Source organism: Saccopteryx bilineata, chromosome 9 (assembly GCF_036850765.1).
Source record: "Saccopteryx bilineata isolate mSacBil1 chromosome 9, mSacBil1_pri_phased_curated, whole genome shotgun sequence".
Taxonomy (NCBI): Eukaryota; Metazoa; Chordata; class Mammalia; order Chiroptera; family Emballonuridae; genus Saccopteryx; species Saccopteryx bilineata.
In genome coordinates this window covers 24294641-24315612 of record NC_089498.1, presented here as the reverse complement: position 1 = coordinate 24315612, position 20972 = coordinate 24294641, and the positions used below count along the sequence as shown (strand labels likewise).

The following is a 20972-nucleotide window of genomic DNA, read 5'->3' as shown; positions in this document are numbered from 1 at the left end:
TTTCCAGGTGAGAGGAGGGGAGATACAGAGACAGACTCCTGCATGTCCCCTGACTGGGATCCACATGGCAACCCCCATTGGGGCTGATGCTGTGCCCATTTGGGGTCATGCTCGCAACTGAGCTATTTTTAGCACCTGAGGTAGAGGCTCCATGGAGCCGTCCTCAGTGCCCCAGCCAATGCTTGAACCAATCAAGTCATGGCTACAGGAGGGAAAGAGAGAGAGAAAGAGAAGGAGGAGGGAGAAGTGTAGAGAAGCATCTGGTTCCTTCTCCTGTGTGTCCTGATCAGAAATCAAACCTGGGACATCCACAAGCCAGGCCAATGCTCTCCCACTGAGCCAGCTGGTCAGGACCGAGATTAAATTTTCTAAGTTTTGAAAGTCCCGGGTTCAATTCCCAGCCAGAGCATGCAGGAGAAGCGCCCAGCTGCTTCTCCACCCTTCCCTCTCTCCTTTCTCTCTATTCTCTCTTCTTCTCCCACAGCCAAGGCTCCAGTGGAGCAGAGTTGGCCCGGGTGCTGAGGGTGGCTCCGTGATCTCTACTTCAGGCACTAGAATGGCTCCTGCTGCCGCAGAGCAGTGCCCCCTGTTGGGCATGCCGGTAGGGCACATGCGAGAGTCTGTCTGTCTGTCTGCTGTCCCCTGCTTCTCACTTTGGAACAATGTAAAATAAATTTTTTTTAAATTTAAGTTTTAGTTTTTATTAAAGTTACACATAATCTAAAGAATCAGTAGATCCTATAAAGTTAAAGACACATAGCAATCTGTATTTCCTTTATAATAATAATAATAATTATTATTTGCATTTTCTTTTCTGAAGCTGGAAACAGGGAGAGACAGTCAGACTCCCGCATGTGCCTGACCGGGATCCACCCGGCACACCCACCATGGGGCGATGCTCTGCCCACCAGGGGGCGATGCTCTGCCCATCCTGGGCGTCGCCATATTGCGACCAGAGCCACTCTAGCGCCTGGGGCAGAGGCCACAGAGCCATCCCCAGCGCCCGGGCCATCCCTGCTCCAATGGAGCCCTGGCTGCGGGAGGGGAAGAGAGAGACAGAGAGGAAGGCACGGCGGAGGGGTGGAGAAGCAAATGGGCGCTTCTCCTGTGTGCCCTGGCCAGGAATCGAACCCGGGTCCTCCGCACGCTAGGCCGACGCTCTACCGCTGAGCCAACCGGCCAGGGCCTATAATTATTTTTTAATTAAGGCTAAAACAGATTTTTCTGGCTTTTATCTCCCCTCTCTTATAAGAAAAGCCTTCCACTTCTATAGAACAGAAGCATAGTTTATAGTTTCATTTCTCACAAAACAAAATTGCCACTCACATAAAATGAATGTTTGCAGAGGTTTGACACAGGTAGAAGCAATTTCCTGTGTAGTAAGTAAATACCACTATTTGTATTTTTCCCTTTACAAAAGAGTAAATTCTCTTTTATTCATTTATTTAGCAGCACATTTTAGTTGAATAGAGAATATTTTAAGCTTTATGCAGAATCATTTTTTAATGTTTTAAAATTTAGTGAATGTCATTTTTTTTTTAGATTTTATTTATTTATTTTAGAGTGAAGAGAGAGAGAGAGAAGGGAGGAGGAGCAGGAAGCATCAGCTCCCATATGTGCCTTGACCAAGGGTTTCAAACCGGCAACCTCAGCATTCCAGGTTGATGCTTTATCTACTGCACAACCATAGTCAGGCCAGAATCTTTGTTTACTTAGACTTTCAGGATACTTGGTTCATGAACACAGAGTGAACTGGTGAAGAACAGAGTGGGAAAGGGAATAGAATTAGAAATGAATTATTGGGACCTGGCCAGTTTGCTCAGTCGGTTTGAGTGTCCCCCAAATGCCAAAGGTTGCAGGTTCCATTGCCTGTCACATAAGGGAAGCAACCAATGAATGCACAATTAAGTGGAACAACAAATGAATGCTGCTTTTTCTCTCTGTGTTCCTAAAATCAGTCAATTACAAAAAAGAAATGGCTTATTGGAATCGGTAGAAGCTAGCAAGAATGTCTTTTCTAGGTAAACTGTTGAGAAACTAAGGAAAGGGGCTTTTCTTTATAAGAGATGGCTTTCCCATTATTTCCTTTTACCTTTTAAATTACTTTTCCATTTGTTATCTTAGAGACATAATCATCACCTTTTGCTGTTTCATTCTCTTCTCTTTTTCTCTCTTACTTTTCAATCTCTCTCCCTTTTCAATATTTCTTCCCTCTCCATATAGGCCTAAGAAAATACAGGTCCTTTCTGCCCCTTATATGAGATTGACTGTTCTCCACGATGTGGCCATGCACCTCTCTACCAGCGCTGGGGATACCTGCCTTCTAACTTTCCTAAATAGGTGCTTTTAAGAAAGAAATGAAGCAGAATTTCCTGAGATTTCACATGAAGATATTTGTGAAGCAGAAAGTTACCTTATACTTATATTGTAACCAGCTTATAACTAATTATTAGAAATTTTTTAAAGGATGTATTTGGAGAGGAAGTTAAAAGAGAAAGTTGGGCCCAGGTTGCCATGTGCCCTTTGACTGGCCGCCTCTCTCTGTCCAGGATCGCTGTAGCCTACACTGCTTTCGGGCCCAGCAGCTTGAATAAAAAGAGAAAAAAAGATTTTTTTAACCTAAAAATGTTTTAAAATCTGAAGAAAAAAAAAGAAAAAGTGAATCCTTCTCGGAGAACATGCGAAGAAATCACTTCTGCAAGCACCTGCCCTGCCCGCTCCTGCAGGGGCCGCGGGCTGCTGTGTATGGGGGTCTGTTGGTCTCTGTGCTGCCCTGCAGCGTCCAGGCACCTCCTCTCAGGCTGGCCCCGCCCTCCTCTTGCACTGGGTCCCAGGGCTCCCCAGATCAGCTCTGGCATATTTTATTTCTCTTTCCTTGGCTGCTGTAATCTTAAACTACCAGGAGCCCAAGGTCTATACTTAGAAACGGGTGTCCCTTGTGGGCACAGTTTGGTAGCTTCCTGAATTTTTTTTTATTTTGGAAGTAGTCCCAATTTCAATTAAAAAATTTGGTTTTTGGAAATTTGGAGGTTTGGACTAGGACAGCTGAAGATTACAAACTCCCAGGTAGGGCCATATTGTTTCCGAGAGCCCTTTGTCTGCAGTCTTGCAGTCTTGAACAAGCCGTCCAGTAGTCCTCGGCCCAGTCAGTCCACTGTCTCTGAACTGCTCTAGTTTCTCAGCTTCACCCTGCCACCTGTGAATTGCGGTGCTGAGAAGAATCACTTCTGCCTTGTGTGGTACCTTATAAGAAGTTCTCTAGTGGACTCTGGTGGTGGGGACTGGTGAGATGAATGCTGCAGCCAGCAGCTACCCCTTGGCCTCTGGGCACGTGGGTGACTTGCATTTGAATGTCATCAAGGCCATGCAATACAAAAAAAATTGATGATTCTCATTTCTCTTCCTTCCTGTCTGTCTCTCTCTATGTCTGTCTCTCTGTCTCTCAATAAAAAAATAAATAAACCAACATAAAGTTGTCCTCATAAAATAAATAGGTCTATAACTTCATTCAGAAGTTCTCTTTCTCTTTTCCCCTTCAGATCTAATTTATTGGTGTTTATTTGTGATGAGCAGTTTCTCCTGGGAGAATTGGATTTAAATGCATAATGGTAATGAATTCCTTTAGAGGTATGCAGAGGAACTCCAGAAATTTACTTTTTTTTGAGATTTTATTTATTTTAGAGGGGGGAGAGAGAGAAAGAGAGGGGAGAGAGAGAAGAGGTGAGGAGTAAGAAGTGTTAACTCCCATATATGCCTTGACCAGACAAGTCCAGGATCTTGAACAGGCCACCTCAGCATTCCAGATCAACGCTCTATCCACTGTGCCACTACAGGTCAGGCAAACCCCAGAAATTTAATTCTTTTTCCCCCCCTAGATATGCATTTCTTGATAATCTTTTTCTTTCCCATCCTAGTTCTTTTTCATCAAGAAATCAAAATTTGTGGACTTAATTTCTGAGACTAGTCCTTTATTTCTTGTCCTGTCAGCTTGAAGTTATTGCAGTTTTGGTCTTAATTTGGGACTATATTAGAGAATTAATGTTAAATTTTAATTGCTTGAAAAATAGACCAGAAAGGAAAAAAATTGGGAGAAGAATTTATTTCATTATGACCTCAGTGACTGACAGTTTGTTTGCCTTTGGAAACTTAGAGATCAGATAGAATTTCTGTCAACCACGTAACAAATGTATATAGAATACTACTGTATGTTTCTGGTATTATGGTAGCTCAGCCTGTAATTACTGCCTTTTTGGATCTCCCTTAAGTATAATTTAAGAAGAAGAAAAATTCTTCCCAGAGATGATAACGTTCTTGTGATCAACCAAGGATTTATTTCATTAGGTTTCTAATATTTTCAGAAAGAATTTCAGTATATAACTCGGAGCTGAAGTTATGTCAACAGTTATTTGTGCCATTGCCTGCTCTGTGATGCCATGTAAAAATAAAGAATATAGATTTGAAATTCTTATTCAATTTCAGTTGAATAAGGTGTTCCAGATATTTTTAGAATGGCAGAGCTGCAAAAAGGCTTGCTGTGAATCAGAATCTCATTCAGAAACTGATATTGAATATCAACTTTCAGACTTTCACTTTTTCATTCTGAATTATTCTTTTCTAAAAAAAACACCAGTTTAAGCTGTTATCCATGGATGAAGTAAATTCTTTATATGTATCACAAGAATACAGCTTTTGGTATCAGACAATTTGAATGATTCTTCTATTTGGAAGTAAATATTTTTCACAGATGTAAACTGTTGTGAGCTGGGAATTCTGCTATTGGGATTGTCAGAGGGTTTCGGAAGGTATGCCTCTAATTTTGAAAATTAGGTTTAAAATATGTGTTTTTCCTTTTTCACCATAGTTCAAATTCAGGCATTCTAATGGCAGAGGATGGGATTAATGATTGGCTTCTCCTAAACCATTGCATGAGTTAACTGGTAGAATAGGAATTGGAATGAACAATTGCATAGTCTTACCCAGTCAGCTGCTTTCCTCATTATGCAGAAAAAAAACTATGAAAAATTTTTTTTGTCATAAATGGAAACAGTCTCTACCCTTAAGCCAGTGTACAGATGCAAGACACTTTTGCTGTATCTGATCTATTTTGGTGGCATTAATTATGTAAGCTCTATATACTTAATCTTAAATTCTAAGGCAATGATTATTAGTCATCTTTGGAAAAAGAATCTTCTGTTCGTTTTTTCTGTTTTGGTTTTTCTGATATTTTTAGAGAGGATTAGAATTATATTAAATAAACTTTTGGTGAAACGGAACAGGTTGAGGAAGTAACTTAACATTTATAGGAATTATTTTTGTTTTTAATTGTGGTACTACCACCTTCAAGGGGATAGAGGAATAAAATAAAGCTAGAAAAGCTTAAACATTTTTAATGGCCCCAGAATGAACTAATAGGAAGCAGTTTTAAGCCAGGGAAGTCAACTTTCTTACACAATGTTTCCTTGTTCTAAAAGCAGGGACAATTTTAGTAACCAGTTGAATAAGTTTATTTTGTAAGTCATGAATATTAAAATCATTTGTTCATTGTTAAGCCTTGTAGAAAGAAATTATTAATATATTTATATTCACTTTTCTCTCTTTTTTTTTAGTAAGAGAGAGGGACAGACAGGGACAGACTGACAGTAAAGGAGATGAGAAGCATCAGTTCTTCATTCTTAGTTGTTCATTGATTGCTTTCTCATATGTGCCTTGACTTGGGGGGCTGCAGCAGACTGAGTAACCATTTGCTCAAGCCAGTGATCATGGGGTCATGTCTGTGATCCCACGCTCAAGTCAGCAACCCCGTGCTCAAGCTGGTGAGCCCATGCTCAAGCAAAATGAGCCTGCGCTCAAGCCAGCAATCTTGGAGTTTAAAACCGGGATTCTCTACGTCCCAAGCTGATGCTCTATCCACTGCGCCATCGCCTAGTCAGACTTCTCTTTCTTTTCAAACTTTTTTTTAAAATTTTATTTATTCATTTTTAGAGAGGAGAGAGACAGAGAGGGAGATAGAGGAGAGAGAGACAGAGAGAGAGAAGGGGGGAGGAGCTGGAATCATCAACTCCCATATGTGCCTTGACCAGGCAAGCCCAGGGTTTCGAACTGGCGACCTCAGCATTTCCAGGTCGACGCTTTATCCACTGCGCCACCAAAGGTCTCTTTTCAAACTTTATTAACTTGCTCTTAGGCCAGAATTATCCAATTTATTTTATGTTTTAAAATGTGTCTTTGGTCTGACCTGTGGTGGCACAGTGGATTGACCTGGAACACTGAGGTTGCTGGTTCGATATCCTGGGCTTGCCCCATCAAGGCACGTACGAGAAGCAACTACTACAAGTTGGTGCTTCCCTCTCCTCTGCCCCTTTCTCTCTCCTCTCTTTAAAATCAATAAATAAAATCTTTATAAAAAAGAAAAGAAAGAAAGAGATGAAGAATTGATGCTTCTCATCTCTCCCTTTATGATCTGTCCCTATCTGTCCCTCTCTCTGACTCTCTCTCTCTGCCTCTGTCAAAAAAAGAGAAAGAAACAAACTACCAGAGATAAATGTGTGTGTTTTTTTTAATAGCCTGACTGGTGGTGATGCAGTGGATAGACAGAGTGTTGACACAGGACCTCAGGTTCAAAACACTGAGGTCGCTGACTTGAGCATGGACATGATTCCATGGTCACTGACTTGAGCCCAAAGGTCGTTGGCTTGAGCAAGGCATCAACTGGCTCAACTGAACCCCCTGAGTCAAGGTACGTATGAGAGACAATCAGTGAACAACTAAAAGTGATGCAACTACGGATTGATGCTTTTTCTCTCTCTCCCTCATCCCCTAGCCCTCACCCCCTTGCTTTAAAAAAATGTATATTTTTAGGTAAAGTTTAAAAAGTTCTGGCTAAGGTTTTGTTTTTTTGGTTTTTTAGTGTCTTAATTATATAAAATATTCTAAACTATCGCAGTGTGAGTTATGTCCTAAATTTTTATTTTAAAAATCTGTCCTGCCTGACCAGGTGGTGGCACAGTCGATAGAGCATCAGACTGGGATGCAGAGAACCCAGGTTCGAGACCCCGAGGTTGCCAGCTTGAGCACGGGCTCATCTGATTTGAGCGAAGCTCACCAGCTTGGACCCAAGGTCACTGGCTCAAGCAAGGGGTTACTCGGTCTGCTGTAGCCCCATGGTCAAGGCACATGTGAGAAAACAATCAATGAACAACTAAGGTGTTGCAACAAAAAACTGATGATTGATGCTTCTCATCTCTCTATGAGGACAGACAGGTCTCATAGAGACCTGTCTGTCCCTATCTATCCCTCTCTCTATATATATATATATTAAAAAAAAAAATCTTTCCTGAAGCACATAAATTGACTTGTGTTTATGCTTCTGAATCCTTTGTGTTGATGGTAGAGCTGACCACCCATGCGTTGGAAGAATTCTCACCAAATGACTCAGAAGAGTAAGCTTCTTTGTGTGTACAGTACTGTTTACAACCTAGGTGTGTATACTGTCTTTGTTGCATTTTGTGGACTTTATGTAGTATATATTAGAGATAGGGTGTATCTCACATAAATGCAAGCAACCTTTTTTCTTGCTTCCTGAGGTGAAAATAAGGAACATAATCTACATAAACAAGGGTTAAGTTCCTATAGCAAGCACCTCACCAACATTATAACGAAATGACAGCAAATGAAACAGTGTTATTCTAGTACCTGTTGTATGGCCTTTTTGGTGAATTTCCTACAAAACATTTTATAAATGTTAGTCACTTAAAGACTAAATAATAATGCCACTCTTGTAACATAGGCACCAAAACTGACTAGGGGACTGGGCAATGGAGAACAGAGGTTTTATCCCTTTAGAGCTGTGTGCCGGCCGTGGCTGGGAACCAAGTTGATAGACCTGTCCAAGATTGTTTCCCTTGAGGCTACAGGGGAATTTAGGCTAGGCATTTCATAGAATATTTGACTTTGTTTCCTTTCCCCATAAATTAGATCAAAAACTCCCCACCGGCATCATCAAACTGGATAGATTTCTGTGTTAACTTCTAGGAAGAAAAAATGAGTGTGGAAGGTAACTCCTCCTGCTGACAGTATGCTTTCATGTGGGTGAGTTACTCCCAGAGAAATTCATTCATTCACATTGGGGAAATGAGGCAGAGTCCTTGCAAGGCCATGGTTGGATTTTAAAATGCTTGTTATTACAAAACAGTTCTATGTTTCTTGAATATTTGGGCAGTCCCAAAAAGGAAATTGATGAAAAGGTTGACTGAACTCTATGTGTGAAAAGAAATAATCTCTAAAATCCTTTTGATGATGATCTGTTTCCTACAGTTTATAGATATGTCTATTAAAATAGAGAGGAATATGGGAAAAGAGTTAACAGTGTTTCTTATAATAAAGTACATGTTTTTTTGTAATTTACATTCTTTATAAATTGTAAGGTATGTAAAATCATAGTCTAATGTATGCCCTTTTGCCATAATGATATTTTTAATTTAATAACTAGATTACAGTAGTCCCCCATTATCCATGGTTTTGCTTTCCAAGGTTTCAGTTACTTCCGGACAACTGTGCTGCCGAAAATACTAAAAGAAAATCCCAGAAATAAACAATTTATAAGTTTTAGATTGCATGCTGTTCTGAGTAGTGTGATGAAATTTCAGTGCCGCTCCATGTTGTCCACCCAGGTATAAATCATCCCTTTGTTCAGCATATCCACTCTGTGTTTGCTACTTGTCTGTCAGTTATCTTGATTATCTGATCAACCTTCATGGTATTGCTGTGCTTGTGTTCAAGTCACCCTTGTTTTACTTAATAATGGCCCCAAAGTGCGAGAGTAGTGATGGTAGCAATTTCGATGTGCCAAAGAGAAGCTGTAATGTGCTGCTTTTAAGTGAAAAGATGAGTATAGTATAAAAGACATTTTGAGAAACCACATTCACGTAACTTTTATTATAGTATATTGTTATTATTGTTTAAGTTATTGTTAGTAATCTCTTACTGCGCTTAATTTATAAAACTCTATCATAGGTATGGATGTATGTATGTACAGAAAAAAAGTAGTGTATGTAGGGTTTGGTACCATGGTTTCAGGCAGCCACTGGGGGGTCTTGCAACATACTCCCATGGATTAGGGTGGACTACTGTACTATATCTTTGGCTTTTTTTTTTTTTTGTATTTTTCCGAAGCTGGAAACAGGGAGAGACAGTCAGACAGACTCCCGCATGCGCCCGACCCAGATCCACCTGGCACGCCCACCAGGGACGACGCTCTGCCCACCAGGGGGCGATGCTCTGCCCCTCCGAGGCGTTGCTCTGTTGCGACCAGAGCCACTCTAGCGCCTGGGGCAGAGGCCAAGGAGCCATCCCCAGTGCCCGGGCTATCTTTGCTCCAATGGAGCCTCGGCTGTGGGAGGGGAAGAGAGAGACAGAGAGGAAGGAGAGGGGGAGGGGTGGAGAAGCAGATGGGCGCTTCTCCTGTGTGCCCTGGCCGGGAATCAAACCCGGGACTTCTGCACGCCAGGCCGACGCTCTACCACTGAGCCAACCGGCCAGGGCCTGGCTTTTTTTTTTTTAATAGTAAGAGGAGGGGAGATAGAGAAAGCACTCCCACATGCACGCCATCCGGGATCCCTCATCTTGGGCCAGTGCTGGAATCAACCAAACTATCCTCAACACTCGGGATTGATGCTACAACCAGTTGAGCCACTAGCAGCAAGAGGGGAAAAGAGAGAGAAGGGGGGGAGAGTGAGAGGAAGAGAAGCAGATGGTTGCTTCTCATGTGTGCCCTGACTAGAGATCAAACCCAGGACATATACATGCTGGGCTGATGCTCTATCTACTGAGCAAACTGGCCAAGGCAAGGGTAATTTCATTTTAAGAATATAAGACAGCATTGATGAAGATGGCGATGGAGTAGGCGGACATACCAACTCCCACCTCCCAGAACCAAAGTGGATTACAAACTAATTTTAAGAACTATCATCTGGAAAAACTAACTTTGGACTAAACTAAGAGGACTTTTCAGCCAAGGAACACTGAAGAAGCCACACTGAGACTGGTAGGAAAAGCGGAAACCAGAGAGGGCTGCCCAGCTCCCTGGAGCGAACGGCAGCCGGGAGAGACTTGCGTGGCGGGAAGTGAGTTTAGCAGAGAGAGGAGGGTCCTGAGTCCCAGGAACAAAGACCTAGCCTGCAGCCCCAGAGCCTAGAAGAGGCGTATGGACAGTATTTAGCTGGACACAAGTCAGGATACTGTTTGTGAGAAAGAGACTGATTTCTCAGACCCAAGATTCTTCTTAAGGGACTGCGCAGAACACTTCTCTCACAACCACTCACCCGGAGCTCTGGGGGTCAGGGAGAGAGGAGAGGACCGAAGTAACAGGAGGAGAGTGTAATCTAGGAGGCACAGGGAGAAACATTTTGGGAGATAGCCACCCTAACCCCTGGACGAGTCACTCCCCAAATCTGAAGTGAATATTTTCCCCGGAAACAGCAATACCAGCAAAGGGAAACAGGACACCAGCCAAACAAGCTCTCCCTAGGTACTCAGAGCAGAGTCGCTTAGAAGGAGGGAGCTTTCAGGAATACAGTAGTGAGTGTTAGGGTCTGAGCTGCAGTGCCCCCACCCACACGGCTGTCGGCTCGCCGGAGGGTGGGCGGCGGCGGGACGCGGAAACGCGGTTCTTTCGGCAGGGCGGAAGCCAGGTGGCCACCACTGGGCCCAGGTGTGAGCTCAGTCTTGCCCAGCTGTGGAGAAGGGGGTGTGCAAAAGTGGTCAAGCCCAGCTGTGGGCCACCTGTAATCCAGCCTGCAGGGGAAGGGCGGGAACCCTGGAAGGGGTGGAGACCAACCCTTGAGCAAGGGCACAGGAGTGCAGCACTGCCCTGCCTGCGGAACTGAGGCTTGTGGCCTGACTTGGGAGCCAGCTCCTCCCGCAGGGGTGGAGCCAAAAACCAAGAATAGGCAGAGTCCTGCTACTGAGCGTGGGCACGCAGTCCCGCCTGGCCTGTGGAGCCAAGGCTTGCAGCCGTTCCACGAGCGGGCTCCTCCTGCAAGAGCGAGGCGGAAGCCTGGAAACAGGCGGAGACCTGCAGCTGAGCAAAGGTGCTTGTCACTGCCCTCAGGGCTGAGTATAATGCCAACCATGGGGACTTGTATACCCGAGCACATGATCACAGCCACCCCGTGAAGGAGAGGTGGAAACCACAGCAATAGCCCCAGTGGGCAGGCACTGGCAATGCCCATACCCAAACACCCTAGGCAGCAACAGCAGAGGGGGTGGTGGGCCTGCAGACAGACCATACCTAGGGAACAGAAGCCATACCCAGTGGACTCCAGTGGCCAAGACCTTCTTTTACACAGAGAAGATGAGAAGGCAGAGAAATGCAACACAAATGAATCAAGAGAAATCCCCAGAAAAGGACCTGAATGAATCAGATATAACCAAATAACCAGATGCAGAGTTTAAAATAAAGATTGTTAGGATGCTCAAAGATATTAGAACAACAATAGATGGTCATTACGAACACCTAAATGGAGATAGCAAATATAAAAAAGGACATTGAAATAATAAAAAAGAATCAGTCAGAAATGACAAACACAATATCAGAAATGAACACAATGGAAGGAATTAAAAGCGGGATGGATGAAGCTGAGAATCAAATCAGCAAGTTAGAGGACACGATAAAGGCATGGAAGCAGAGCAAAAAAAAGAAAAGAGACTAAAAAAGTCTGAGGAAACTCTAAGAGAGCTCTGTGACAACATGAAGAGAAATAACATCCGCATCATAGGGGTTCCTAAAGAAGAAGAGAAAGAAGAAGGGATAAGACTTTGTTCAAGCATATCATAGCTGAAAACTTCCCTCAGTTAAGGCAGGAAAACATCTCACATGTTCAGGAAGCACAGAGAACTCCATTAAAGAGAAACCCAAAGAAATCAACACCAAAACACATTATAATTAAAATACCAAAGCTGCCTGACCTGTGGTGGCGCAGTGGAGAAAGCGTCGACCTGGAAATGGTGAGGTCGCCGGTTCGAAACCCTGGGCTTGCCTGGTCAAGGCACATATGGGAGTTGATGCTTTCAGCTCCTCCCCCCTTCTCTCGCTCTGTCTCTCTCTCTCCTCTCTCTCTCTCTCTCTCTCTCCTCTCTGAAAATGAATAAATAAAATTTAAAAAAACAAAAACCAATAAAATAAAATAAAATACCAAAGCTAAGTGATAAAGAGAAAATATTAAAAGCTGCTAGAGAAAAAAAGAAAAAGACTATCACCTACAATGGAGCCCCCATAAGGATGACTTCTGACTTCTCAACAGTAACACTTGAGGCCAGAAGGGAATGGCAAGAAATATTCAAAGTAATGCAGAACAAGAGCCTACAACCAAGACTACTTTATCCAGCAAGGCTATCATTTAAAATTGAAGGAGAAATAAAAAGCTTTCCAGACCAAAAAAAAACTCAAGGAATTCACTACAACCAAACCAAGGCTGCAAGAAATGCTAAGGGGCCTGTTGTAAACAGATCAAAGGAGAAAAAGAATATGGCAAAAGAGGAATACAATTTTAAAGAATAAAATGGCAATAAACAACCTTAAATGTAACCTTACAATAACCTTAAATGTAAATGGATTAAATGATCCGATCAAAAGACATAGGGAAGCTGCGTGGATAAGGAAACAGGACCCATACATATGCTGTCTACAAGAGACACACCTTAAAACAAAAGATGCACATAGACTGAAGATAAAAGGATGGAAAAAAAATATTTCACACAAATGGAAATGAAAAAAAGCTGGGGTAGCTATACTTATATCAGACAAAATGGACTTTAAAACAAAGACTATAGTAAGAGATAAAGAAGCTCACTACATAGTGATAAAGGGAGCAATCCAACAGGAAGATATAACCGTTATAAATATAGGAGCACCTAAATATATAAAGCAGACTTTGATGGATTTAAAGGGTGAGATCAATAGCAATACTATAATAGTAGGGGATTTCAATACCCCACTAACATCACTAGATAGATCCTCAAGAAAGAAAATTAACAAAGAAACAGACTTAAAGGACATACTAAATCAACTCAATTTAATAGATATCTTCAGAACCTTTCACCCTAAAGCAGCAGAATATACATTCTTTTCAAGTGCTCATGGTATATTCTCTAGAATAGACCACATATTAGGGCACAAAAGCGGTCTCAACAAATTTAAGAAGATTGAAATCATATCAAGCACTTTCAATGGCATGAAACTAGAAATCAACCACAACAGAAAAACTGAAAAATACTCAAGCACTTGGAAACTAAATAGCACGTTATTAAATAAAGAATGAGTAAACAATGAGATCAAAGAAGAAGTTAAAAAATTCCTAGAAACAAACGATAATGAGCATACATCAACTCAAAATTTATGGGACACAGAAAAAGCAGTCTTGAGAGGGAAGTTCATAGCATTACAGGCATACCTCAAGAAGCTAGAAAAAGGTCAAATAAACAAGTTGACCCTACATCTAAAAGAACAGCAAGTAAAGCCTAGAGCTAGAAGAAGGAAGGAAATAATAAAGATCAGAGCAGAATAAATGACATAGAGGCTAAAGAAACAATACAGAGGATCAATGAAACCAGGAGCTGGTTCTTTGAAAAGGTAAACAAGATCAATGAACCTTTAACCAGACTCACCAAGAAAAAAAGAGAGAGGACTCAAATAAATAAAATTAGAAATGAGAGTAGAGAAATAACAACTGACACAACAGAAATACAAAATATTTTAAGAAAATCCTATGAAGAACTGTACACCAAAAAACTAGACAACCTAGATGAAATGGACAAATTCCTTGAAACATATAATCTTCCAAAAATTAATCTGGGCCCTGGCCGGTTGGCTCAGCGGTAGAGCGTCGGCCTAGCGTGTGGAGGACCCGGGTTCGATTCCCGGCCAGGGCACACAGGAGAAGCGCCCATTTGCTTCTCCACCCCTCCGCCGCGCTTTCCTCTCTGTCTCTCTCTTCCCCTCCCGCAGCTGAGGCTCCATTGGAGCAAGGACGGCCCGGGCGCTGGGGATGGCTCTGTGGCCTCTGCCTCAGGCGCTAGAGTGGCTCTGGTCGCAGCATGGCAACGCCCAGGATGGGCAGAGCATCGCCCCCTGGTGGGCAGAGTGTCGCCCCTGGTGGGCGTGCCGGGTGGATCCTGGTCGGGCACATGCGGGAGTCTGTCTGACTGTTTCTCCCCGTTTCCAGCTTCAGAAAAATGAAAAAAAAAAAAAAAATTAATCTGGAAGAATCAGAAAACCTAAACAGACCAATTACAACAAATGAGATTGAAACAGTTATCAAAAAACTCCCAAAAAAGAAAAGTCTTGGGCCTGATGGCTCCACAAGTGAATTCTACCAAATAATCAAAGAGGAACTAACTCCTATCCTTCTCAAAGTATTTCAAAAAATTCAAGAGGAAGGGAGACTTCCAAGCTTCTTTTATGAGGTGAGCATAATTCTGATTCCAAAACCAGGCAAAGACAACACAAAGAAAGAAAATTATAGGCCAATATCCCTGATGAATTTAGATGCTAAAATCCTCAACAAAATATTAGCAAACTGGATCCAGCAATATATGAAAAAAATCATACACCAGTATCAAGTGGGATTTATTCTTGGGAGGCAAAGCTGGTACAATATTCGCAAATCAATCATTGTGATTCATCATATAAACAAAAGGAAGGAGAGAAACCACATGATAATTTCAATAGATGCAGAAAAAGCATTTGATAAAATCTAGCACCCATTCATGATCAAAAGTCTCAGCAAAGTGGGAATACAGGGAACATACCTCAACATGATAAAGGCCATCTATGACAAACCCACTGCCAACATCATAGTCAATGGGCAAGAATTAAAAGCAATCTCCTTAAGATCAGGAACAAGGCGGGGGTGCCCCCTTTCACCACTCTTATTCAACATAGTTCTGGAAGTCCTAGCCACAGCAATCAGACAAGAAAAAAAAATAAAAGGCATCCAAATTGGAAAAGAAGAAGTAAAACTATCATTATTTGCAGATGATATGATATTGTGTATTGAAAACCCTAAAGTTGCAGTCAAAAAACTATTAGACCTGATAAATGAATTCAGCAAGGTGGCAGGATATAAAATTAATACTCAGAAATCAGAGGCATTTTTATACACTAACAATGAACTGTTAGAAAGAGAAATTAAGGAATCAATCCCCTTTACCATTGCAACCAAAAAAAATAAAGTACCTAGGAATAAATTTAAGCAGGGAGATTAAAGACTTGTACTCGGAAAATGATAAAGCATTGATAAAAGAAATCAGGGAAGATACAAACAAGTGAAAGCATATACCGTGCTCGTGGTTAGGAAGAATAAATATCATTAAAATGTCTATATTACCCAAAGCAATTTATAATTCAATGCAATACCGATTAAAATACCAATGACTTGGCCTGACCTGTGGTGGTGCAGTGGATGGAGCGTTGACCTGGAAATGCGGAGGTCGCCAGTTCGAAACCCTGGGCTTGCCTGGTCAAGGCACATATGGGAGTTGATGCTTCCTGCTCCTCCCCCCTTCTCTCTCTCTCCTCTCTCTCTCTCTCTCTCCTTTCTAAAATGAATAAAAATTAAAAAAAAAAATACCAATGACTTACTTCAAAGATATAGAACACGTATTCCAAAAATTTATATGGAACCAAAAGAGAACATGAATAGCCTCAGCTATCTTGAAAAGGAAGAATAAAGTGGGAGGTACCACACTTCCGGATATCAAGTTATACTATAAGGCCATTGTACTCAAAACAGCCTGGTACTGGCATAAGAACAGGCATATAGATCAATGGAACAGAACTGAGAACCCAGAAATAAACCCACACCTTTATGGACAACTGATATTTGACAAAGGAGGTAAGAGCATACATTGGAGTAAAGACAGCCTCTTCAACAAATGGTGTTGGGAAAATTGGACAGCTACCTGCAAAAAAATGAAACTAGACTACCAACTTACACCATTCACAAAAATAAACTCAAAATGGATAAAAGACTTAAATGTAAGCTGTGAAACCATAAGCATCTTAGAAGAAAACATAGGCAGTAAGCTCTCCGACATTTCTCGCAATATATTTGCTGATTTGTCTCCACAGGCAAGTGAAATAAGAGACAGGATAAACAAATGGGACTATATCAAACTAAAAAGCTTTTGCACAGCTAAAGACAATAAGAACAGAATAAAAAGACAAACTACACAATGGGAGAATATATTTGACAATGCGTCTGATAAGGGATTAATAACCAAAATTTATAAAGAACTTGTAAAACTTAATACCAGGAAGACAGACAATCCAATCCAAAAATGGGCAAAAGAAATGAATAGACACTTCTCCAAAGAGGACATACAGATGGCCGATAGGCATATGAAAAAATGCTCAACATCACTAATGATTAGAGAAATGCAAATTAAAACCACAATGAGATATCACCTCACACCAGTCAGAATGGTGCTCATCAACAAAACAACACAGAATAAGTGCTGGCGAGGATGTGGAGAAAAGGGAACCCTCCTGCACTGCTGGTGGGAATGCAAACTGGTGCAGCCACTGTGGAAAACAGTATGGAGATTCCTCAAAAAATTAAAAATCGAACTGCCTTTTGACCCAGCTATTTACACTGTTAGGAATATACCCCAAGAACACCATAGCACTGTTTGAAAAGAAGAAATGCACCCCCATGTTTATGGCAGCATTGTTCACAATAGCGAAGATCTGGAAACAGCCCAAGTGTCCATCAGTAGACGAGTGGATTAAAAGGCTTTGGTACATATATACTATGGAATACTACTCAGCCATAAGAAATGATGACATCGGATCATTTACAACAACATGGATGAACCTTGATAACATTATACTGAATTAAATAAATAAATCAGAAAAAAACAGAACTATATGATTCCATACATAGGTGGGACATAGAAATGAGACTCAGAGACATGGACAAGAGTGTGGGGGTTACGGGGCGGGGGTTGGAAAAGGAGCGGGTTGGGGGAGGGGAGGGGCTCAAAGAAAATCAGTTAGAAGGTGATGGAAGACAATTGGTCTTTGGGTGGTGGGAATGCAGCATAAGCAAATATCAAAATAACCTAGAGCTGTTTTCTCTGAACATATGTACCCTGATTTATCAATGTCACCCCATTAAAATTAATTAAAAAAAGAATATAAGACAGGTAAGTTTTGACCTCAACATAGCCCTAAGAATCAGGGATAAATGGACCCTAATTTTTAGGGTCTTGCCTATCATCTTTTACCCCTTTTAAAACTATTCAATATATAAGTAACTGTACATTATTCTTGGCTGCTCCTTTGAGCTATGCCTAGAGTAGCGTCCTGGTCAGTAGTCTCCTCCAGCACCTGGGACTGGGAGGAATATGACAATGACAAGAAGCCTCTGCATATCTACTGTTTTGCAGCCAGATGGTCCTGGTCTGTAAGAGAAATTGCCTATCAGGCTGTGGCATCTGTCCTGTGTAGTTGATGCTGCCAAATACACCCACAAGTTTTGTAACACAGATGAGGAGCTATCTTTGGAGCCCTGAAGTCATTGAATGACAGAAGAGGAGAAAGTATACCGTGTGGGCTGCTGCTCTTCTACCAGTCCCAGTAGAAAAATGCTCTCGTGACCTTCATTGTGAATGTAGCAGTAGTGAGGGCTGGCCGGGGTTTGGGGAAAACAAATATATATACTCAGAAACAAGAGCCTATGATGACTAAAGATACCAAAGACATGGGCAGGTTCAGCTTTGTCAGTGGGTCTACTATTTGTGAAGAAGAGGAGACTCAGGGTAGGGAAGTTGCTGACATTTATGCACAGAATACCAAAGTGATTGAATAACAGCTGGAGCTCAAGGGCTTGAGCAGAAGGAGTCTGCAAGAGCTGGCTGAACTGGAAACCAAGAAAGCGAAAATGAAGGGGACCTTGACTGACAACCAGTTCAAATGATCAGGCCCTTTCTCTGAACCCAGACCAGAGGCAAATATTTAGATCAGGAGGAAAAGAACGTTATCTTGACTATGTGGCCTGGTTTCTACCTTTATGCCCCAGCAGAAGGCTTTACATTGCTTCCCATTGATTCTGCTACATTCACTGAGGTCTTTGAGTCCATCTGACCTGCTTTCTAGACATGGATTTTTTGAAATCTTTATGTATTTAAGTCTTCTGTATTATTTTTGTCCATTTAATGTAAACTTTTTAAGCTTCTTCAGCTTTTAGAGTCTCTATGAATGATCAGTAGTTGAGTGTTTCTATACTGCTCACAAAAATTAGGGGACAGTACAATCTTTATTATATGCAGCTTAAGTGTCTGTTTGTTGCCGATAGCTTATTGGTTGCTTGCGTAACTGTACTAGCCAATGGGGTGAAGTTGCCACGGCTGAACGCAAATTGAACGGGTCAAGGGGAAGGTGAACATTTGTTTGCATTGGCAATCATCTGCTTTTGAAACAATTTAAGGCTGAACGCAAATTGAGTGTGTCAGGGTGAAGGTGAACATTTGTTTGCATTGGCAATCATCTGTTTTACATAAAAACTACGTCTTAACGTAATTTCTTTTAAGAATGCCTCCTAGAAAATACAGCACTGAAGAGGAGAGAAAAGGAGCTAAAGCTGCACAAAAACGGCTTTCTCGACAAAAAGAAACCACTGAGCAGAGAAAGACAAGGCTTGCTTCAGTCGCAGAGCAAATGCGTCTTTCTCAGCAAAATGAGACTGATGAGCATAGAGAAACAAGGCTTGCCTCAGATGCAAGACAAAAAAGCCTGTCTCGACAAAATGAGTCCCTTGAACAAAGGCAGGAGAGAAATGCAAAAAAAACAAAGGAGTAATGCTGACCGAAACGCAAAAAGGATTAAAACATATTTAAATCACCTTTATTTATTGAGCTAGCGGTGGCTCTTAAGAAATGTACCGCCAGTGGTTTCCTTCATTGCACTCTACTTTAAGCAATTAAGCAAGTAGAAGGGGGAAACCCCGTGGGGCACTAAGCAAAGGGGTGTCCTCGCCGCCTGCCCTGGGTAATTCAGTTTGAATTAGCAGACACCTTTGCACAAATCATTTTAATTACAATTTATAATATCTAGAACAGCGGTCATTTCGTATGACCGCCGGGCTTTCTAGTTTCTTAAATAGCTGTTCTTATGCCTTCTTTAAAGTTAAAATGTTTACAGATTAAAAAGAGGAAGACATAACTGTACAGTATTTCCCTGCTGCTATCCCATCACCCATTGGGGAAGTCCATAGGTAAATAACAGTAAATTAAATCCTTGCTCTCTATACTGTGTTTAATATAACATTAATTTGGATTATGAACCATTGGGCCAGTGTTCAGATTTTATTAAAACTTTGTAGTTTGGCCCTGGCCGGTTGGCTCAGTGGTAGAGCGTCGGCCTGGCGTGCAGAAGTCCCGGGTTCGATTTCCGGCCAATGCACACAGGAGAAGCGCCCATCTGCTTCTCCACCCCTCCCCATCTCCTTCCTCTCTGTCTCTCTCTTCCCCTCCCACAGCAAGGCTTCATTGGAGCAAAGATGGCCCGGGCGCTGGGGATGGCTCCTTGGCCTCTGCCCCAGGCGCTAGAGTGGCTTTGGTCGCGGCAGAGCGACGCCCCGGAGGGGCAGAGCATCGCCCCCTGGTGGGCAGAGCGTCGCCCCCTGGTGGGCGTGCCGGGTGGATCCCAGTCGGGCGCATGCGGGAGTCTGTCTGACTGTCTCTCCCCGTTTCTAGCTTTGGAAAAAACAAACAAACAAAAAAAACTTTGTAGTTATCCCATCACATATTAGGCGATGCCAAATAAAAAAAACTAAGAGTGGTAACTATAGGTTCTTCACTATCTCACTCAAGTCCTGCCCTCTGCCCAGAATGTGCCTTTCCAACTCACAGCCCTCATCTTGTCTTCCTCAACATACACAGCATTACAGCATCAAATCACAACCTCCTTTTAAGGTTCAACTCAAATGTACTCTCCTCCATTAGACTTTCTGATTTCCTTTCTATCATCTGGCTCCTAAGGGATGGTGTTACTTCTTTCATTCTTGAAAATATCAGGCCCTCCCATATGCCCACAAACTTCATATTCAGCTTGTATGATGCTTAGGTACAGACTTGTGTTTTATTTCCTTTATCACAGTTTACTTGAGAGGTAGCATCTGGAATCTCTATCTCATACCTTTTGGCAATCTCCTACTAAACCTGTATATCTTTCTTGAAAAGATGGATGAATGCGAAAGAATATACAAAAGAACAGCTCTGGTCCTGGCCCATTGGCTCAGTGGTAGAGCATTGGCCCAGCATGTGGATGTTCCAGGTTCAGTTCCCGGTCAGGGCATCCAGGAGAAGTGCCCAGCTGCTTCTCTATCTCTTTCCCTTCTCTTTGTCTCTCTTTTCTTCTCCCACAGCCGTTGCCCGATTGACTCAAGCTCATCAGCCCTGGTGCTGAGGATGGCTCAGTAGAACCTTCGTGTCTGGTGCTAAAAACAGCTCAGTTTCGAGCATGGCCCCAGATGGTAGAGCATTGGCCCCAGACAGGGGTTGCCAGGTGGATCCAGGTCAGGGCATGTGCAGGGCTCTGTCTCTCTATCTCCCCCGCCTCTCACTTAGGAAAAAGAAAAAAAAGAAAAGCTCTTCAGTGAATCAGAACATTGTTGAAGGGCACAAAGCTCATGTTGATCACTGTCCTTTTGGTAAAAATACTTAGAAGCTATTTCTGGGTACAAATAAAAATTAATTCTGAGTCCAGAATAAGGCACTAAAAGGAACTTAATTATGACTAAGAGTTCAGCTTCACTTTATAATTGCTCAGGGAAAGTTTATCAAGACTAAAAGACTGCATTTATCTAACATTGTTAACTATATTATACTGACTTTGCTTTTTTGGTGGGCAGGTAGTTTGGGCCAAGTTAATAAATGGTTTGTTTATATAGTTTACCAGGTTCTTCATGAATAAA

The 20972-nt window shown here is 42.0% G+C and overlaps 1 protein-coding gene and 1 pseudogene across 4 annotated transcripts in view; both read left to right on the top strand.

The window, feature by feature from the left end:
• GLG1 (golgi glycoprotein 1) overlaps positions 1-20972 on the top strand; it is a 158205-nt gene that overhangs the window by 58858 nt on the left and 78375 nt on the right. The window lies entirely within an intron of this gene.
• Positions 17346-17975, top strand: LOC136313499 (STING ER exit protein pseudogene; annotated as a pseudogene).